The 15483-nt window shown below is 38.5% G+C and overlaps 1 protein-coding gene across 2 annotated transcripts in view; it reads left to right on the top strand.

Moving 5' to 3' along the window:
- Window positions 1-15483, top strand: part of gas7b (growth arrest-specific 7b) — a 527545-nt gene that overhangs the window by 220614 nt on the left and 291448 nt on the right. Inside the window, exon 1 of one of the 2 annotated variants that reach the window (XM_072241984.1) lies at window positions 11300-11382. The exons of the other annotated variant lie outside the window; for it this stretch is intronic. The gene's annotated coding sequence lies outside the window, so the exon portion shown is untranslated. Of the gene's footprint in view, window positions 1-11299; window positions 11383-15483 lie in introns of those variants that run through there. 2 annotated transcript variants of the gene reach the window in all.

Below are 15483 nucleotides of genomic sequence, written 5' to 3'. Positions count from 1 at the left end.
AGCTCCTTAGCAGCTGGCCAGCTAGTTTAAATAACGTTAGCTATGCTAATGAACGAATGACACCTGTTAAACTCACCTCAACATGTCTTTTATAGTCTTAACGCACCGTGGGCAATAGAAAAGTCACTTGCAAACAGTGCAGTGAGCAACACTGTCATTTTTTTTACTCCTATTAGGCAGGGGTACACTTTAGTGTAGTCTGGGGTGACATACGTTTTATATATTTTTTGGAACACTCTGCCATGGTGCGCTCTCGCTTTCGCTTGCTCTCTCGCACTCTCGCTTGCTTTCTCTCTCGCTCGCTTGCTGTCGTTCTCTCTCTTGTGGTCGCTCTCGCTTTCTCTCGTTCGCCCACTCTCAAAAAAATTGATTTCCGGGACACTGTATATAATTTGCGGGCATCAGGGAGCCACTATTAATATGCGGAAGACTCCCGGAACTTCTGGGAGAGGTGGGATGTCTGCATTTGTGTATCCAAACACACGTTTTGTTATGCTGCAACCTGGCCTAATTCCCAATTATGTACTTCGTTGAAAAGTCAGGGATTTTAATGTGAAAATGCTATTAATGGATTGGCCCCCTTTACTCCTTTGAATTGTCCACACTATAATTGAAGTAGCTTCAAGTCTTCAGGCTTGCAGGGCTCCAATTAACTCAAACAAGGTACTTTTATGCAGACCTTCAAGGTCTTTTCTGAAAATATTGAAAAATTAACTGTTTTGAAAGAGTACGGTGAATGAACTATCGGAAGATCCAATTAACCTCAGATGTCAATGGGGACCAGTCAGTATTGAACACATCATCCTCATTCCAAGCAGTGAAGTTGAAATTACACACCAGTGGTATTAGTCTATGGATATGTAATGCATTTATGTGCTTTCACAGAAACATCTGTGCATCTATTTTGATAGCGCATCAACCTTGCACTAAGACACCAAAGCTAGAGGGAAATGTTAAGTAGTTTGTAATATTTTATCATTTTTGAGTGCTGATCACAGAAATTAGTGATAACAGAATTTTTTAAGGCACAGTGTTATTTGTAAAAAATATCTTATGGGTGTTAACTAAAAAGAAAGTCTTAAATACTTGGTTTCCAAATTTGCGATTGGAGATCACAAACTTGGGCCATTAAGCCTTCATTCCAGACTGCTCTACATCGTAGCCCTTAATATCTCCTTCTGTAAACTATCAAATGATTCAAGTAATATTTCAGATTTCTACATGATCTCTAATATTTATGTCACTCACGTTAACAGGTGTGAGTTTAGCTCTGTTAATAAAGTGATATAATTAATTAGTTGCTTTCATAGCAGTCTATCAAGTCTCTGTAGATTAGTTCTGCACTGTGCTGTTGAATATTAGTGCAACTCTACAAGTAGCATTAGTAAAATATTTAATGTAAATTTTTGAGTGGGCATTTTATTTCAATCAGTATGCAGAAAAAGCCTGGAGTTAAAATTTGCATTGGTACAAAGTACTGATATTGTCAAGGCTAATAATCCAGAAGAGATGTCAAATGCTTATTGTTTGTACATCAGAGGTGCTGTTCATCCACTGGATGGTAGAGAGTGGGAGGGTAATATTGAGGAGGCTGTGCAATTAGGATTACATTTAAATTGTAATAAGTGCAGAATAATATGACCACCACTTGCTATTTTGTGCATTTTATTTGCTTCTGCCATACAGAACAATGTCAAGAGAAAGCAACCTTTTAAATTAATTGCATGCTTTTTCTAAAATAATCAAAATCTCATTGATAGAGATACTTGAGCCACACAACAAGCTGGAGGATCTCAGTGAGTCAGGAATGTCTGTGGAGGGAAAAGAAGTTAGGGATTGATTGAAACCCTCGTCTGGATGCTGCCTGCCTAACCTACTGAGTTTCTGCAGTTTTTGTGTTGCTGCAGATTCCAGCATCTATAGACTCATGTGTCTCCTTACTGAGATGCTTGATAAGCAAATGGTAAAAGGTTACAGGAGTTGGTAGGAATGTTTGTTTGCAATCAGATTCAGCATGATCTCCTCAAGTTATGGAATCGGCTCAGAGCTGAATAGCCTGCTCTTCCTCCAGATGTGTATATCTGTATAATAAAGAAAAAAAATTGACTTGAAATGTCCACAACATTTTGAAGTCATATTTGATCTGGTTTAAAGTATTATCCAGTGTAGTAGTAAGCCAAATAATTACTGAATAACTTATTTTAGGTGGTGATGTGATTATTACTCTGCAGATGCACTATAACCTCAGCACCTGAGCTTTATCCAGTTATTCTTCAGTAAATTAAAAAATCTGTTTGTGATGACAACAGGAACTGAGTCAGTGATCATACTTTTTTTCGGTTCAATAACTTCCTGATGAAATCCATGCTCACTGTTGTATAAAAGTCATGTATTATTTAGAGATACAGCATGGAGTGAGCCCTTCAGGGCATCCCCCCAGTTTCAACACTAACCTAATCATGGAACAATTTACAATGATCAATTCACCTTCCCGCCTGGCACCTCTTTGGACTGTGGGAGGAAACCGGAGCACTCGGGGGAAACCTATGCATTCCATGGGGAGGAAACACAGGGACTTCTTGCAGAAGATGCTGGAGTTGAACTTCCAACTCCAATGGCCCGAGCTGTATCAGTGTCGCGCTGACTGCTCCAGTACCATGGCGCTGTTGAAGAGTTCTGTGGCTTGTGATTTGTAGCAGAGGGCAGAAGCAAATATGGGTACAATACTTCAATTTTTGTGACACAGCTACACAAACGGAAAGGAAGTCAATTCCTTAACTTTGGATATGCTGAGTTTAAGTATAACTTGGTTTGCTCTGCATTTCTGACTTTCAAAGTTCAAAGTACATTTACTATCGAGATTTGTATACGTTATACAACTTTGAGATTTGTCTCCTCACAGGCAGCCACAAAACAAAGAAACCCAAAAAAACCCCAAAGTAAAGACTGTCAAACACCTTGCTCAACTACTGGCTGTTTTGGTGCTTCGTTGGTTCCTCCTGTCATCATTACTTCAATTTAAAAACACGGATGTCACAGAAAGCAGGGCTGATGTTACCTTGACATGTATCCCTGTTATTTTTCTATTTAATTAAATGTGAAATAAAATTGGACTGAGTGTAAACAGGCTTTTTTGCTTGTTGCATGTTTTGACTATTGTCCTTCATATGAATTTACTTCACCCCGTCATGGACCCTTCATTTACTTTCAAAGAATTTATTTGTATTCGAAGGAATAGATATTGTTACAATCAATGTAAGAGAAGAGAAGTACTCTTACTTCTCTCAGTTCTCTGCATATGTGCTCGAATACAAAATGTGAGAGAACTCTGGCACCTATTTCAAAGTAGGAGTGTGAGTATCAGGGTACGTCCACACTACACCGGATAATTTTGAAAACGAAGCTTTTTCTCTTCGTTTTGCCCTCCCGTCCACACTGAGCCGGCGTTTTCAGCCCCCGAAAACGGAGATTTTTGAAAACACTCTCCAGAGTGAATAAATCTGAAAACGCTTAATATCCGGCGTAGTATGTACGGGGTAAACGGAGAGATTTAAAAACATTGTCGGGACAACACCACAACAGCAATGCTTTTTTCTGTTTCTGCTTGGTACTGCGCAAGCTGTTATAACGCGCAGTCGGTGTGAACGGCGTGAGAGTTAAATTGTAAAGTGAGCTTTTTTTGACTATTTAAAAAAGCTGTCATGACGTTCCGGAACAGATGTTCGTTGTTTTCTTGAACACCACCACCTAACAATTTCAGAGCAGTCGGACGAGACTGAAGCCAGAAGGGTTAGAAATGTACTCACCAAATACTTTGACCCATAGCTAACTGAATAAATAAGTATACTCACTTCGCCCTGTTTTCTGTCCTTGCTTGTATGAAGGTGGTTTACCTATTTATGCAAGTACTTCTCTGACAATAGATGTGTAACAGCCTAATGTAACATTGTATGGAAATACAAGATAACGCTGATGCATACGTTTTATACATTTAACAAGGTGCTTTAGTAATGCAACAGAGTTAGTCAGCTTTTCAATGTTCGTCGTCAGCTGGGTCATACTGTCTGTGAACTCCCTGTCGGTTGCCTCCATACGCTCCAGTATTTGTTTTTTTTAAGTTTTAAGTCCTCCTGCGTGAGAGCCAAGAGCAATTCCTTTTAAGTTTTTCTACTCTGTAACTGGATAAATGCGCACTAAGTATATCGTTTCCTCTTCGCTTGTTTTCTGTGTGTCCTGTGCATGCCCAGTAGGAGGAGATTCACCCAAATATCCGCCTAATGTGGACGGAGATATTTTGAAAAACGCTTAGTGTGGACACCTGTCGTTTTTACTCGAAACCGGCGTTTTCAAAATTATCCGGCGTAGTGTGGACGTAGCCTCAGTATAACACTTCACTTCATATGCCTGCACTGCCACAGCAGAAAATTTGAATGTGTAGTTATACAGAACCTTTTAAAAAAGCTGAAGGGTCTTAGCCCAAAATATCGACTGTTCTCTTTTCCATAGATGCTGCCTGGCCTGCTAAGTTTCTCCAGCATTTTGTGTGTGTTGTTGGGATTTCCAGCATCTGCAGATTTTCTCTTGGTAGCTTTTAGCAATAGTCATCCCTCAGCTATAAGAGAAGGAAACAAATAGAGTCAAAGGAGACATTATAAGGTAGAGCAGAATGGAAAGTCTTGGCAAAAAATTTGAGTTTTAGATTCGCTCAGAAGAGGGATCAAGACTGGCTTCTTTGCTGTGGTGCTCCAGATCCTGGGTGTGATCTCAGGATTCGCCATTTAGACAGTTGGATCCAAGAATGAGGATGCATGTGTTTTGAATATCCTATCCCAAATGTTTTGGATATTGAGCTGTTAAAACATTCCCGGCTGAGATGGATTTTTCAAGGTATTAATGTTTAATGGAGTTGATATCAAAGATTGGATCAGCCACAATTCCTTCAATGGCAGAAGGTTCTGTAAACGTAGAGCAAAGAGTTAGAACTCCATGACATGGCACAGGAGCAAAGCCCTTTGGTTCACTGCCTGCACTGTCAATGATATCAATATAATTCAGTCCCATCTGCCTGTACATTGTCCATATCCCTCTACTCCCTGTCTTTTTATGTTTCTTTTTAATGTTGCTATTGTATCTGATTCTACCAACTCACCTGACAACATCTAACAATCTCAGTAAAACAAACTTTGCCCTGCAAATCCCCCTTTAAATTTTCTATTTCTAGCCTTAATCCTGTGCCGTCTAGTCCTTGGCAGTTCCACCCTGGGATCAGGATTGACTATCTACCCTGTCTACACCTCACATAATTTTATATACTTCTATCAGGTTGGTGCACAGCCATTGATGCTCCCTAGAAAACAATTCGTGTTTATCTATGTTAAGCACCTTGGATCTTAAGGTTGTTGGCCATTTTAATTCCACTTTCCATTCTCACACTAGCATATCCCCTCTACTGCTAAACTGAGGCTAGACACAGATTACAGAAACAGTACCTTGTATTCCACTTCGGTGGTCTAAAATCCGACAGCAAGAACATTGATTTCTCTAACATTCCAGTAATGACTCCTTTCTATCCCTTTCTTTTTCCTTATCACACTATCCCCCACCCTTTCAATCTGCCTATTACCCATCACATTCCTCCAACTAGTTCCCTTCCTCACCTCTATCCCTTTATTCCCTGTATCCCTGTTCTCTCCTATGAGGGCCCATCTTCTATCAGCCCTTGTTACTTCCGCATATTCCCAGCTAGCTTCTTGGATGATTCCCATTCTCTCTCCTTCCTCACCTGCTTATCATTCCCCTCACCTGGATCCACCTATTACCTGCCAACCCCTGCTCCACACATTCCTCTGAACTTTTTGTATTGGCTATCCTCCCCTCTTTCTAGTCCTGATGAACGGTCAATGGAAAAATCCATTTCCACTCATAGATGCTGCTTGAACTGCTGAGTTCCTCCAGCTCCACATTGGTCCAATCTCTCCTTATAGCTAATACGCTCCAATCCAGGCAGTATCCTGGTAAACCTTTTCTGCAATCCCTTCAAAGTCTCCACACCCTAGACTGCATGCAGGGCTCTAAATGTTGCCTCACCAAAGTTTTATGCAGCTACATCATGTCTTGCCAATTTTTATACTCAATGCCCTGATTGAAGAAGGCATACATGCTTTTCCACAATATTGAATTACGTTGGCACTTTCAGGGAGAAGTGCATCTCAAGATCTCTCTGCACGTCAATATTTGTATGTCTCCTGCATCTTCTGTATGCTACTTGCATTTGACATCTTCAAATACATTATCGCATTCTTGTTTGGATTAAATTCCATCTGCCATTTTGCTGTCCAAATTTGCAACTGATCTTTATCTGTGCCTTTGTTTAAGAAAGGATGTAGAGATTATCCAGGTAGTTATAGGCCAGTAAGGCCCAAGTCACGGTGGGGGGTGGGGGGAGAGCTATTGGAAAAGATACCAAGCGATCGAGTGATAAGATTTGTGTGCATTTGGAAAAGCATGATGGCCTGATTAGGAACAGGTAGCAGGGTTTTGTGCAGAGCAGGTTTTGCCTTGCAAGCTTAATTACGGTTTTTTGAGGAGGTGACAAAGGAGCTTGATGAGGGTAAAGCAGTGGATGTTATCTAAATGGGCTTAAGTAAGGAATTTGTTAAGTTCCACATGGTAGACTTTGGGATTTGACACAGTGAATCAATAATTTCCTCACTAAAAAAAACGTATAAATAAAGCCAGTTCTGAAATCTGCAGACAAATCATCGGAAGCTACATGTTGTCAGCACGGTCCACATCAGAAACTGGAAAAGGAAATGTGATTATGTACGATCATAAAGTACACTTAACGTGCCTATGTGGTAGAAGGTGATACCCTCTTGTGCGCAGCTTAAATTCCATTGTGCGCTTGTGGCAAACGAAGTGTGTGAGTGCACACCTTAGAGGGAACATTGCTGCCCAGTGCTATTTTTTTATTACTAATTTTTTATTGCAACACCAACAAATTACATTCAATACAACCAATTGCCAATTGCATTTTGACTGTTTAACCCAGCCACCCCCCCAACCTTATTACCATCCCCCCTCCACCCCTCTCTCATCCCCATCCCTCTCCCCTCCACCAACCAACTGAATAGTATTGCATACACAAAGCATTCCTATTTTAACAAAAGATCTTTTAAGTTAGATATCAAATTTGTCCACATTAAGATTGTGTTTGGTCGGGCATCATTTACTCATGCTGATAAAAGTTCCAGGTAAGAAATGTCCAAAAAGCTCCGAAGCCAGTGAGTATTTGAAATATCATGGGGAGGTTTCCAACGCTGGACTACAATCTTCTTAGCTGCAGTCAGGCTTGCCAGCCAGACTTTGTGTGTTTTTTCCGTAAGGGAAAGGAAGGAGTCATCATTTAAAAGATGTTTCTAATTTATCTGTGTTGCTTATCTTCCACTGGATCTGTTGTAAGTTGGTGGTGGAGCTGCCTAGTGCTATTTTGTGTTTTATATCCTGTTGTGTCCTTTGGATATACAAACAATTGGGAATTTGGGTGCAAAATGCACTTGAATGGATACTGCTAGAGTCGGAGACATACAAAGTTTGGGGAAGGACCTTTTCTGACCTGACAGAAGCTCAGAAAGGGACAAAGGCAGAATGGTTTCGAAACACAAAGATCATTTTTTAAAAAAAAATTGAGGCTTCTATATACACAAGGTGCAAATGAGTTTGAAACCAAGTAGAGGACAGTGGTTGTTGCAGGGGGAAGGAGAAGGGGACCATGAAGATTTACATTTGACCCCAAGTGAACCCTGCTGTGCATTCTTAAGGGGATGTGGAGGAACACTGCACAGTTAACCATTATGATGGCTGGTAGGAAGAGAAATCTTTAATCCAGAGACCATCAATTGTAGATTGAGCTAAAAGCACTTCACTTCTACAGCGAACAGGAGGAAATGTATAAAATCACTAATGATGCGTGATTCAAGTGTTGCTCTATCAATCTTGATGTGAATATGAAAAATGCCGGAACTATTCAGCAAGTAAAGCTGCATCTTGCGGGAAGAGAAACAGCTAAAGTTTCAGGTTGAAGGCTCTTCATTAGAACTGAAATGTTAACTGTATTTCTTTGATAAAATCCCACCTGATCTACTGAGTATCTCCAGCATTTTCTAGTTATTTTTCAGTTGATGTATGTAAAAATACAGAAACACTAGGTTTATTTTGTTACAATTGTTCAGAGAACTGATGTGACCACATCAGGAGTACTGTTTACAATTTTGGTCCACTTATTTCAGTAAGGATATACATTTGGAGTCTATCAAAAAAATTTTCACTGGGCTTGTTATTGGTATGAGAGGGGGGGTTCCCTCATTAGTGGCTAAGGAAATTAGATGTGTATTCTTTAGAGTTTTAAAGAATTGTGGATGATCTTATTGAAACATGAGATTCATAGGGGGTTTGACAATAGATATTGAAATGTTCCTACAATCGATGATATCAGTTTACGGACTCCATCTCTCCATCTCATTATCTCATGTTTTTGTTGTTTATTGCAATTTATTTATATTTCCATTTGCACAGTGTGTTGTCTTTTGAACTCTCATCGATCTTTCATTGATCCTGTTACAGTTACTATTCTATAGATTTGCTGAGTATGCCCACAGGAAGACGAATGGCAGGGTGACATATGTACTTTGTTAAAATTGACTTTGAACTTTGAGACGTTTCCACTTGAATGGGGGGACATAGTTTTAAATGGTTGCCTCCCAATCCACTAACAGATGTGGAGGAGATTTGCACAAAGGTGTCTCCAATGTTACAGTGCATCTTCCTGGGATTGGAGTGAGCCTCCTTAGTGTCACTTGGAGGAAAACCTGCTTCAGATCTTCGCGAAGTTGGTTGTGAATTGTGACCTATATCATGTAATCTGATGTAATTATGTTAAAGTCAACTGTTCATTATTTAAAAGACTTAAGCATGTTCGTCTTACTTAAAGACTTAAAAGAAAATTTTAGCCATTAATATTTTAAATATCTTGATTTTTACTAATTTTTTTAAAAAAGCTGGACAAGTTGAGGCCAACTTACAGTGTCTATAGAAACTATTCACTCCCCTGACCCCTCCTTGGAAGTTATGTTATATTGTTTTACAACATTGAATCACAGTGGATTTAATTTGGCCTTTTTTTTGACACTGATCGACAGAAAAAGACTTTTTTGTGTCAAAGTGAAAACAAATCTCTACACAGAGATCAAAATTAATTACAAATATAAAACACAAAATAATTGATTGCATAAATATTCACTCCCTTCAAGGCAGTATTTAGTAGATGCACCTTTGGCAGCAATTACAGCCTTGAGTCTGTGTGGATAGGTTTCTATCAGTTTTGCACATCTGGACACTGCAATCAATTTTTCCCCCATTCTACTTTACAAAACCACGCAAGCTCTGTCAGATTACATGAAGATTGTGAGTGAACAGCCCTTTTCAAGCCAGGCACAAATTCTCAATTGGATTGAAGTCTGAACTCTGACTTGGCTACTCCAGGACATTAGTTTTGTTTTTAAGGCATTCCTGTGTAGCTTTGGCTTTATGCTTGGCGTCACTGTCTTGCTGGAAAACAAATCTCCCAAATCGCAGTTCTCTTGCAGACTGCATCAGGTTTGCCTCCAGGATTTCCCTGTATTTTGCTGCATTCATTTACCTTCTACCTTCATAAGCCTTCCAGAGCCTGCTGCAGTGAAGCATTCTCACAGCATAATGTAGCCACCACCATGCTTCACAGTAGGGATGATGTGTGGTGTTTCCCTTGTGCCAAACATGGTGTTTAGTCTGATGGCCAAAAAGTTCAATTCTGGTTTCATCAGACTATAGAACCTCCTTCCAGCTGACTTCAGAGTCTCCCACACGCCTTCTGGCAAAATAAAGTTGAGATTTCATGAGAGTTGTTTTCAACAATTGCTTTCTCTTTGCCACTGTCCCATAAAGCTGTGACTGGTGAAGCACCCGGGCAACAGTTGTATGTGCAGTTTCACCCATCTCAGCTACTAAAGCTTGTAATTCCTCCAAAGCTGTCGTAGGTCTCTTGATGGCCTCCTTCACTAGTCCTTTTCTTGCATGGTCACTCAGTTTTTGAGGACTACCTGCTCCAGGCAGATTTCCAGCTGTGCATATTCTTTCCATTTCTTGATGATTGACTTAACTGTAATCCAAGGGGTATTCTGTGACTTGGAAATGTTCTTGTATCCATCTCCTGTCTTGTGCTTTTCAATAACCCTTTCATAGAGTTGCTTGGATTGTTCTTTAACTTCATGGCATAGTTTTTGCCAGGATACTGACTCACCAGCAGTTGGATCTTCCAGATACAGGTGTATTTTTACTACAATCAGTTGAGACTCCTTGAGTGCACACAGTGATCTGTATTTAATTATGTGACTTCTAAAACCAATTTGCTGCACCAGTGATGATTTGGTGTTTCACATTAAGGGTGGGGGGTGAATACTTATACAATCAATCATATTGTGTTTTATATTTGTAATTAACTTAGATCAATCTGTTTTCACGTTCACACAAGAGTCTTTTTCTGTTGATCAGCGTAAAAAAAAACACCCCAAATTAAATCCACTGTGAATACTTTTTATAGGCACTGTAGGAATCCTTTTCTTGCAGTAAGATTTACTGCTGGTAAATATTAGCCTGATGAGTTCTGTTGATGTGTGTGTATTTTGATTTGCAAAGAAATTCAATTTTCTTTTCAGTGTTTTATTCCTTATTTGATTTTTACTGATTTTGTTTATTGACAGATTTTGCATTCACGTCTGAATGTCAATACAATGCCCCACCTTAGGGACACAAGATGCTGAAAAAGTTGACTCAACGTTGGGAATTGCTCACCCACGCCTCGCACCTTCACCATCTTCCTGTTCCCCACTGTTTGACCCACAGAGTCCTTCCAGGGGATTTTGTTGCTTTGTATAGCACCTTAAATTACTTCTGTTTTGTTTATTTATCTAATGACTTTCTTCTTTCATCCTATCTATTATGTTTCAATTTTTTGTCCGCCTTTCTGCCTACCTTTTAAGTGTAACTTTTTCTCTTGGCTAGGCTTTTGCAACCTTGGCAGCATCCCAAATTGTAGATCTTGGCTGTTTCTTGTCAATGTTAGCCCAACTTGTACTCCACCCCTCTCCTATCCCCAGAATGAAGTAGTTTCTTATTCTTCCAACTGATTACTGGCACATTCTTAGATTGTATTTCCAGACATCCTAGCTATTTGTGACATCGCCCCTTCCACAGTTGTCAGTCCTGCAGAATTGTCCTGTTAACTTCAGAGGGGATAATCTCCTAAACACAGCTTTGGGCAGCTGAAGTAAAACCAGTTAAAGCAAAGTAAGCATGCTTTTGTTTCAATTGTAGATGCGAGAATATTGGAGGGAAACAATGTTAAGTGGGATGTTGAAATCTGCCTGAAAATGTCCAACTACTCTTGACATTTTTCTGACAGGTTTATGTCCTTTAAAGGTATCTAGTTAATGTTGTCTGAGGTGGTTTCATTCTTGGCATTCTTGATGGGACTTCTGTCAATGTGGTATCCTGTAACTTGTGTATTAGATATTCACAACATGACTGCTTGCTTATGTCTTTCTCTGTCTGATCCAGGGAATAAACAAGATATTGCAGACAAATATGTGAATAAGTAGTTAAATAAAAATGGGTGGGGGGGGGTGGAAGTATGAAAACCTGAACAGCTGCGATGTTGGGCACCGGTGTAGGATGGTCCTAGGGACTGCAAAATTGAGAAGTGTGAAACAGGTGGATCCAAACCATAGTCTGTTAAACCATGGCTGTAAAGCAATTGTGAATAACACTTTATAGAGTTTTATTATTTGGCACAGAATTAAAACTTGAGATATGTTTGTGCTGGTGTCATTGGAATGAATTGCTGGAAGACTAAATTGATCACCTCTAGCCATGTTTTTGTTGAAAGACTTTACTGGAATGGAAAATATAAATGCTTGTTATGACATTCATTCAGATGCTCTTAACTCATTTAAATGCGGAGCGATTTGTTCTATTATCAGTTGCTCCCTTACTAAGACAGTGATGGGCCAAAAACAATTAATGGACTTCTGTCAAATAATTTCACCAAATTAAAGAAAATATTGAGTGAGTAAGTGTCTCTGAAATCTAGTGCAAATGTGTCTGATGCTGCTAAATAATTAAATCTTAAGAGGTGCCTAAATGGTCAATATGAGATGAGTAAAGGGTATTTTCCAATCAGGAAGTATAAATACTAAATTTGTCAGAAAAGCATGAGGTAGGGTTGGTTATCTGATATTCTCTTGCTGTGTAAATTAGATAAAGAGTTGTAATGGGAATAAAAATACGGTGATTTTCAGCATTGTCAAAAAATACTTCAAATCTATGAAGGGTTTCATCCCGAAAGATTAACTGTACTCTTTTTCTAGATGCTGCTTGGCCTGGCCTGCTGGTTTACTCCAGCATTTTGTGTGTCTGTGTGTTGCTCAGATTTCCAGCATCTGCAGATTTTTCTCTTGTTTGAAACCTATTAATAATCTGAGCACTTTTGAATGGACTGTGAAGCACTGATGTTACCAACACTTTATGTAGCAGAACAGACATGAAATTATGATGATATATTCAAAATTATTGCTTCAGTAAAGAGTCAAATGTAGCACAAAATAATTAAGTTTAGGACTTGAAAACTAATGAAGGATGAAGTACATCCATATTCATGTAAAAATAGAGATTTTTCCAAATAAAATTAGTTAACAGTAATTTCCAGTTTGATTTTGTACATTAATTCAAAGTAGGGTTATACTTCGAGCTTGTTGCTTAAGAGAGTGCTCTGTGTTAGTTCATTAACATGTGTTCAGTCAATAACAAATGCACACATACTGGGTGTGCATGAAATAACTCAGCCTCTTTGTTATTTGAAACTATAAAAATAACAAACCACCTATCAATTTGGATCTTGATATTTACATATTAAAATCTTCTGCTTAAAAGTAAATAGATGAAATGCTGAATGTTAGTTCTTAACTTGTTAAAAATTAGTTGCTATTCCTTTGTAAGATGCAAATTTCAAATCAACTAAATTCTGGGCACGATCCTTAATACCTTCAGTAATATTAGAGTCTAAGAATCTACGGCAAGGGAGCAGGCTTCTATGCCCAGACAATTCAAGTGCTCATTTGGACAATTCTTAGATGCTGCAAATCATTACATAAATGTAGGAAGAGCAAAAACCAAATTTTTGAGGCATAATGCTTGTGGTACATGATATACCTGCCTCAAAAACTAATTCATCTGCTGGACTTCAGGGATTTTTTTTGTGGAGCTAAGTTTTAAAATATGGAACTTGTCTCGTAATACAGAAAAGATCATATATGCTATTATTTTAAGATGAACTTTGGCTAGTTTTAACAACTTGTTTTGAATATTGGAACCAATCTGACAGTGTAGGATAGAGCTAATGTGCGAAGTTATTGAATAGATAATGAGAAAGCAATTTGTAGGAATTTGTATTTGCATTTCAGCCAACCAAAGTGGAGTCTTCCGTTTCTTTAATATCTTAGCTTGCTTAGAATATTTATATGTTGATTGAACTGCTCCCTCTTTGGAAAAAATCTACATGAACAGACAAACACGTGGAACCGGCAACTTGTTTTACTGTTGAATCTTCCTTGTTTAATATTTTGTAAAATCAAACTTTTAAAACTGTTGAAATGTTCAAAAGCTGTTTGGCAGGAAGACTTCGACCATTGAGTGTGGACGGGAAATTGCCAAAGTGGAGCAAAGATATCAAGCTCTTCCTGTAAATTTTGTGAATTACAAATCTTTCCTTGCCTCCAGTTGATACAAAGTCAGCAAGCCTGAACCCTTCTAAGATAATGTGAAGAAGTGACCTTGGTCTCTGCTTCCTGTTTAGTTGTGTTGTGTGAGCATACTTGTGGCTCACATGTTTTCTTTCACTGGTGCCTGCCTCGCAAAACATCATGTTTTTGCTGGAGCAATTTGGAGCAATTGGAACACATACCCTTGAAGATCTTTAATGCTGAAATTTATTTCAGTTTCCAAAGGGAGACCAATTTGTATTTGAGTTTGTGCAAATAATTAATATTCTCCTTTTTAAATTAAACTCCATCCAGAATTTGCTAGAGTCAGGACAACCCCCCCCCCAACCCCCACCACCTTCTCTCCCCTTTTTTTTTGAAAGGTATTCTGCAAGAAATCTTATTCCTTTATCTTAGATTTTCAGAGACCTCATAACAAACCTGTTCTCATGTTTCCTATTTGATTAGAATCATATTAATAATATAGGATTTACTTAATGTGCATAGTTATTGAATAGATAACAATATAGCAATTTATAAGGAATGAACCCAAAATAGTGTTTGCATATCAGTGAATCAAAGTGGAGTTTTACATTTCCTTACTATTGCAGTAGCTTAATAATATCCTATATGCAGTATGTGAGGTCACCTTTACTGGAGTAAGATGTAACTACTTAATCTGACAAGTTTACAATTTGACATGCTTTGTAGAGTTGATGTACTTGAGAAAAGTTTTTAATCTTGGGAGGCATCACCTTGTGCCCAGCCTCCTAAAGTCAATTGATACTCTTTGTGTTTGCCTTCCAGTCAATGTAATGCATTATTTGTTTGCTCACATATCTTTTTTGGCAGAAGGATGTAATGTTACACCTATGCAGCATGTCTGATATTAAACAGCATTCCCTTGGTCTGACTTTAAAAATTAACGTAACATTCAATGATGCTACTTTTTAAAACTTTAAAATAACCTTAAGAAAAGTTAGTATTTTATGTTGTTGCTTTAACAGTATTTTTGATTACCTTTAATTTGTACTAGTCCAACCTTATCCTCCTAATTAGTTTAAAAGTGTCCTGGTTATCAAACCTTCTGCCATTAGTAACATTTACCATACTCTATTAAAACCCCTCAATTTGAACACTCTTAATTTTGTTCTCATGGTGTGTATTTGTTTGTCGTTGCATCCTCTCCCACCCCAGCATGAGAGTGGCAATCAATCATTGATGACATTAAGAAAATTTATATAAAATGCAATCTGTCCCATTATACTAATTAGAAATGCTTAGGTCCCCATGTGTCCCAAAGCACTTTAAGCCACTTATATACTTTAAGGAGTATTGTCATTGCTTTACATGTTCATTTGTAGAAGCTTTGACCTTACAACTGATCAATCTCTAACTGTGAATGCAGTATTCTTAAGGCAGGGGTTCCCAACCTTTTTTATGCCCTGGAACCTTGCTATGAACCAAGTGCTCTGTGGAGCCCAGGTTGGGAATTCCTGCTCTAAGGCAATTTAGCAATAAATAGTCACTAGACAGCGTAATCCATGCTACCAATGAAAATGAAACATTGGGCAAAAAAAAATGTTGGTCAATGTCAAATCCTTTTTATAGCCTCACTTGCCATGACAAAAAT

The sequence above is a fragment of the Mobula birostris genome, chromosome 24 (assembly GCF_030028105.1).
Source record: "Mobula birostris isolate sMobBir1 chromosome 24, sMobBir1.hap1, whole genome shotgun sequence".
In the NCBI taxonomy this organism is placed as follows: Eukaryota; Metazoa; Chordata; class Chondrichthyes; order Myliobatiformes; family Myliobatidae; genus Mobula; species Mobula birostris.
Note: the sequence above shows the minus strand (reverse complement) of the source record. Positions and strands in the feature narration are given on the sequence as shown.